The sequence below is a fragment of the Cryptomeria japonica genome, chromosome 3 (genome assembly GCF_030272615.1).
Source record: "Cryptomeria japonica chromosome 3, Sugi_1.0, whole genome shotgun sequence".
In the NCBI taxonomy this organism is placed as follows: domain Eukaryota; kingdom Viridiplantae; phylum Streptophyta; class Pinopsida; order Cupressales; family Cupressaceae; genus Cryptomeria; species Cryptomeria japonica.
In genome coordinates this window covers 310,646,111-310,653,460 of record NC_081407.1, presented here as the reverse complement: position 1 = coordinate 310,653,460, position 7,350 = coordinate 310,646,111, and the positions used below count along the sequence as shown (strand labels likewise).

The 7,350-nt window shown below is 31.8% G+C and overlaps 1 pseudogene; it reads right to left on the bottom strand.

Annotated features, from left to right (window-relative positions):
* Positions 1 to 4,933: 4,933 nt before the first annotated feature.
* On the bottom strand, positions 4,934 to 6,091 carry LOC131047952 (pathogen-related protein-like; annotated as a pseudogene).
* Between the last annotated feature and the right edge of the window lie 1,259 nt (positions 6,092 to 7,350).

The window sequence follows — 7,350 nt, the reverse complement described above, 5'->3', positions numbered from 1 at the left end:
TTAGATTTGGGGTCTAATTTAGAACATTGATCCTTAGAAACAAGAGCATAAGCATCACAACCAAAAAAATTCAGATTTGAATAATCACAAGAATGACCTGTCCATACCTCTTCAAGAATCTTAGAATCAATTGCAACTGATGGTGATCGGTTTACCAAATAGCATGTTGTATTAACCGCTTTTGCCCACAACACTTGCTACAATTTGGCATTACTAAGTATGCTCCTTGTTCTCTCTAGAAGAGTCCTATTCATGCATTCAACAACACCATTTTGCTAAGGAGTGTAAACTGTAGTTTTATGTCTCACGATACTAGCTTCTTTGTAATAATTTTCAAAATCCAAAGATGTGAACTCACGTCTTTTGTTTGTTCTTAAACATTTGATTGATCTGTCAGTACTCTTTTCAACCATAACTCTAAATTGTTTAATTACACTAAACACATCAGCTTTATTTTTAAGAAAACAGACCCACACTTTCCTAGAGTAGTCATCTATAAATGTTACAAAATATAATGCTCTCCAAAAGAAACAGTAGGGGATGGACCCCAAACATCTGAATGGATGTAGTCTAAAACACCTTTACTTATGTGACTACCTGATTTAGACTTCTATCTACATTTCTTTCCAAAGACACAATGCTTGCAAAAATTCAAATTCAAAGTTTTTAAATATGGAAGTAACTTGTTGTTTACCAGTACCTTTAGCCCTTTCTCGCTCATATGACCCATTCGTTGATGCCATAAACGACTAGATTCATTTTCTTCCTTAGATACCACAGTTGCCTCATCTATCTCAGTATTTCCTTCCAGCCTGTAAAGATTTCCAACTTTTGTAGCCTTCATAACCACTAAAATGCCCTTTGACACTTTAAGTACTCCACCTTGACAAGAGAATTTATAACCACGAGAATCCAAAACACCCAAGGAAATTAAATTATTTTTTAGTTATAACATGTCCTACCTCTACTAATGTCTTTACAACACTAGCAAACATCTTAATTCTAATCCTCCCAATCCCAACAATCTTACAAGAAGCATTATTTCCCATAAGAACAACACCACTATCAATAGATTGGTAAGTAGAAAACCAATTCCTATGTGGACACATGTGATCAAAAGCACCAGAATCTAATATGCTTTCATCTTGATGTCGTAAGATATTATAAACAAATAATACTTCACTAACCATACCTGAACCTGTCTCAACATATTTTTCTTCCTTTTTGGATCCATCATCATCCTCTTTCCTCTTCCAACAATCTTTCTTGAGATGCTCTGATTTACCGCAATACCAACATTTTCCCTTACCCTTTTTGCCTCTTGATTTGGATTTGGACGCACCTCTCGAATTTTCCCCTTTTTTTTGTGGATCGACCTGTAGCCACCATTGCTTCCAGTGTGGAAGTTTTTGTATTAAACTTGTTGCGCGCCGAGCTTCAGACACCAAAGCTCCCACAACATAATCAAATTCAAGGGTGTCAATTGTGCTAAAGCTAATAGAAGTGACTAAGTGATTCCAAGATTCCGGGAAAGAACACAACAGTGTTGCTGCCTTGTCGTCATCTTCAATTTTCGCATCCATACTACCTAATTGACAAATTAGAGTATTGAAAACATTTAAATGGTCAGGAATTTTTATACCTTCCATTCACAGACTATACAATTGCCTTTTCAAGTAGATCCGATTTGTCAAGGATTTTGTCATGTAAAGACTCCATTCTTCTCCATAAGCCTGTTGTTGTTTCCTCTTCAACAATATTGAAAAGAACCTCATCCACCAAACACAACCAAATTGTGCTAATTGCTCTCATATCAAGATCTTCCCAATCCTCATCAGACATATATGTAGATTTCTTTGATTTTCCTACCAATGCTTTGTGCAAACCTTCCTGCACTAACAAATCATGCATTTTAAGTTTCCAAAGCTCAAAATTATTCTTTCTATTAAATTTCTCCACCTCGAATCTTGTATTCGAAACCTTTTCCATTTGATGTTGCATAATCAACACCAAATTCTAACACAGTCGTTGCAAAACAAATTGCTCTGATACCACTTGTTATGAATGCGGAAGCATTAACCCAGAAACAATCAAATTATAATACAAATTAGATGCAAAGTAGTGAAAAATAAAGAAGAATAATATAACAAATGAGAATGCACAGATTTACGTGATAAAACCTTGACAATATGCCAAGGAAACATCCACAGGGCAAGTATTGGTAATCTTATTGCTCAGGAAAAATGATTACATTTGCAAGCTTCACAGTTGTTGCAATATTTCTCTTACAAAACATAATAATAATAATGCCTTCAAGAGAACAAAGATTTATAACATCTTGAAGATAATAACAATCTCTCAACATAGAATAAAACCCGATTTATTCCTTCAAAGAAATTGGAAATTTCCTTTCAAAAGTAAAAAATTGTTTTTTCTAAAACAAGAGAAAGATTGTGAAATTGTTTTTCTTGTTGTCATAGTCTTACATTAAAACCTAGATTGGGGCCCAGAAATGCGTTATAGAGGTATAGTTTATTTTCAGTTGATATTGTTTATTTTTCAAATCCCATCTTCTCAGAAAATCATCATGGTTTTACATATTTGAATTTTTTGTTATCTCGAGGCTTCAACAACACCTAGGTTTAGAAAATAATTGATAAAATTTATATATTGAAAGGGCCATGGCAAATAGCAGTACAAGTCTTCCCCTTTCGATCACTCATAGGCTATGACAATGGCACTTAAGAAATTTATTCAAGGAATAAGTTAGCACCATATTTTTCTAAGTTGCTTAAGCAACAAATGTACATAAAGTTTATTTGATGTAAAGTTTTTCCACTATTTGTGTACTAACTCAAGTTTCAAAAGATTATTAGTAATTTAGTTTATAGTATGTGTAATATTTAGGAAAGTTGAAATTTAATTTTTTTTTTAATATTTTTAATTTATTAAATAAATAATATAATTTTTTATTTTTAAATTTTAAATTATATTATATCTAATATATATTAAAATTATGTTTTAAACATATTTGGTATTAAATAATATTATAAACAAAAATGTAAAGGCTTTGAAAAATATAAATATTTAAAACTAATCAATAACAATAATATATAACGAATATATAATACTCATTAAAATATTAAATCTATTATATGCTTAGTATTTATTGTTGAAATATATATTTAAAAAATATATAATTAAACCAACATAAAGTTCATTCTTATAGATCTAACACTACCTCTAATCCATTGTTTATAATACTCCTTAAAATATTAAATCTATTATATGCTTAGTATTTATTGTTGAAATATATATTAAATTTATTTTAAAATATAATTAAACAACATAAAGTTCATTCTTATAGATCTAACACTACCTCTAATCCATTGTTTTTGTTTAAGTCCACTATCATTTGAATGTAAGGGTTTCATATAGTTGGAGACAAGTGGCAAGGGTTCTATTTTATTTGGAGTAATAAAATAACATCTCCACAAAAGCCAAAAGATGGCATATTTCATGTATTTACTCATCATTTGCATGTCAAATTGTTTCAAATTGAATTTTTGCTTAGAGACATTTTGATGTCATTGTAGATGCCTCTAGACATAATAATGTAAAACTTACAATCCACTCAATAGTTTTAATAATTTAATAATAATTATATTAAAAAAATTAAATTTATTTATTATGACTAAACAATTTCCATTGAAATATTACTGTATTTTCCCTTCCAAATATACATATAATGACAATCAGAATGCAAACCCCAATTAGAGAAAACTGTAAAAGCAACGTCGAATTCAAGAAAGTCACATCTAAATTAGTTCTGCAAAGTTTTGCTGCGTCCCAAAGATGCAACGAAATGCCGAGAAAGACTACTTACAGTTAAAAGAAAAGCACAGTCAACACAGAACGACGCACATCGACAGTACAAGCAAGACCCGCTCGATTTTCAGTCATCAACACCGCCAAACTTAGAAGAACCGGCAGAAAAGCCATATTGTATTATGCTGTCAAGAATAACGGCAAGGAGAAATGGGCAGAGTTTGGAGGAAAAATGTTACAAAATCCTATCAAAGTAAATACAAAATCGATCAGAAACCAAAACAGATAGACGATGGAAAATGACAAATTTAGGAGAGAATACAGTAGTTGTGCATCCAAATTTAACGCTTTTCAAATCTTATGTGGAAATTTCAAATCACTCCCAATTTTTTACAACAGCTTAATTAGCAAGTCCCCTGCTTATAACTAAGGTTTTGCTTATAACTAAGCTGTCCAAAATAAACCAAAAAAAAAGTGGGACTAATGAACCCCAATACTTGTGCAGCTAAGGTGGCATCACATAATTGGTTGTTTTTTACAACAAATGATATATTTCATTTAATTATTAGTACTCATCATAGCAACAACAACTTTAAAGTCACAACTATCATGCAATGTTGTACAAAAATTAAACATTAAATCAGCAAGTATAAGAATATGAAATCAACAACTTTAATCACAATAATTGAAACATGCTCAACTACCAAATCGTTTCTCCTAACCTTAAATATAAAATGATCTAACAATATTTAAGCAATTGCAATGGAGGTGTTAGAAAGCAGAGATGAGGCAGGCGAAAAAAGTATGCAAGTGCTGGTGGCGTGGAGATGATGAAGCCACAGTGTTGGGGTCGATAAATGCCATGTACCAAAATAAAAATCAGTCAATTAAAATTACGAAAATGATGAGGCAAGAGTGTTGGGGTCGATAAATGCCATGTACCAAAATAAAAATCAGTCAATTAAAATTACGAAAATGAAACAAATTGACGATTGTATCATATTACTATACAAATCTTAATTACTGATGTGAAAAAGTAGGTCGTCTATCTCAATTAAAATAAAGCCTTCAACACAAATAAGTATTTATTTCTTCACATTAAATATTGGGCACACCGGCTCACTGACATATCTGATCATGCCATTGCCAACCTACCAAACGTCAACTTAATAGTAACAAAAGTACCTGAAAACAAATTAAGCGAAGGGGCAGCCCCCGATTCCAGTCTTATATTCCCCATAATTTTAGTCTAGAGATCCTCTAAGCAGTCCTCCACACAGTTCTGTAGGGTCATAACATACTTCAACTTCATTCTCAGAGTCTCATCCACCTTTAATAACCACACTCTTATAGATTAATAATTGCCATAAAACTTATATTAACAAAAATTGCAGCTCGAAATATTTCATGAGAGAACTCAAATGTTTCCTTGGATGTCTTGTAGTACTGAAACTCCTCTGGTAAAGAAGTTTGCAATAAGGCATTCATGTAACTACCCACTTCTAGTGTCTCCTTTCCTGACAGCGCAGACCTACCTGAAAAACATACCCACCTAATATCATCTCACCATAATCATTACTAAACATCAGAATTCCATTGATTCATATGTGACAGCAAGTGTGTGAGAAAAGAAAAATGGGTATTCCCGTTTACACTGAGTGAGAAATTATGGGGATCAATTGTTTTGAAGTCCTGAAGTTGAGTCTTATGCGGAAGGTCCATCTCCCATGTTTTCACCAAGTTCTCCACAGTTTCTTCCAGCGACCCTCTGGCCATATCTGCACAAATCTTCAAAACCTTGATAAACATATACATGAAGATCTATTAAACCAGCCTTTTGGGTATAAAAAACAAAATTCTCAATTTCTAATAACCTTAGCTTAAACATCAGTTGATTTCAATTCTTATGGTAGTAAATGTTACTAATCCCATTATCAGAGTCTTAAGAGGGTATAAACATATCAGAATAAACCTTTCGAGAAGAGATCAAATGCATCTAAAAATGATACTTGCTAGATCTAACATATAAGTTATTTTGAGTTGGGACAAAGTTGTAAACATTTTATCTCATCACAGACTATGAAATCTTGAATACCACAAAAGAAAAAGAATTTGTTGATCTAAGACACCTTGGTTTTGGTGATTTCAAAGAGGGTGTTGACGAGAGTGTAAGGAGGAGGAGCCCCATGCCTCCATACTGTATTATGCTCAGACTCTCCATGCATATGAAGGTGGATTTTTGTCAAATTTTATGGTTGGAAATGCTCTGGTAGATAAGTAGGTCCATGAGTTGTTTGACAGAATGCCTCACAGAGATGTTGTCTCATGGAATGAGATGATCATAAAATTTCCTAAAGGTGGATTTGTTAATACAGAAGGATTTAGAAACTTATAAAGAAATGCGAATTGGTAGGTATAAAGCCAATTTTTTTTGAGAGGGAAAGGAAATGCGCTCAATTAGTTGAATACTTTCATCAGGCTCCATACTTCATTTTACACTACAGCATGAAATTCATTGAATAAATTGGAAGTACAAAATGTAATTCATTGAATGAATCGGGTTGGGAAATGAAAAGATGATATTGAAATAGATACGCACTAGGAAGGAGTATAATTTTATTGCTTAACAATATATTAAAACAATTGAAATACATTGAAAAATTGAAGGTTGACAAATAAAATTAAAGAAATCATTAAGCAAAGTTATTTCATTGTATCAATGTTTACTCTACTTAAAGTTCTTTGAAAATATTAGGATATAGATTTTTAGATAATAATTTCTAATACAAGTTTTGTATGTGTTTCAATAAATGCTATAAGATAATGTAACATATGTGTAAAAAATTATAATTTCAAATGCATGAAAGTCAAAATCTATATAGTTCAAGCCATTGTCCCTATCTAGTTTATGCTATTTTGAAATGACAATTCAATGGTGGGACATCTAGATTAGGTTTACTATAGCTTTAGTTGGCTACGTTTGTAGTTATGAGTTTTCCATTTTTTTTGTAAAAGTTTACATTTCATATTAAAAAATGTCTAATGTAACCTTTGAGCATACTTACAAATTGTAATTTTGATACAAACATAATTTGTTCTCTTGAATTTTGGATTTTCAGTGCTAATGCAAAATATAGAGCGCTTAGGGAGGAATATGTATATATTCCCAAATTGTTACATGAACCTTTGCCTGTGATTGCAATTAATAGTGTTCCTTCTTGTTCCTTGGTAACAGAGAAAGATTTTTGTAACGACGTTTCAGATCACACTTTGTGATCTATCATCAAGACAGAAAAGAGCTAAGAGAAACATAAGATGATTAATTGCAAACTAGAATTGGTTTAAAAAGAAGGTAGAGGAGAGGGGTTTGGGGAGTTGGCATGTGGCTCAAATTAAGAGGATTGGAAATTAGATTTAAAAAAAGAAAAAAAGAAAAAAAAGAGTAAAGAGGGGGATAGAAATGGTTGTTAGTATAAGAGTAGAAAAAAAAGAATGAAGAGGGGTATAAAAATGACTCTTAGT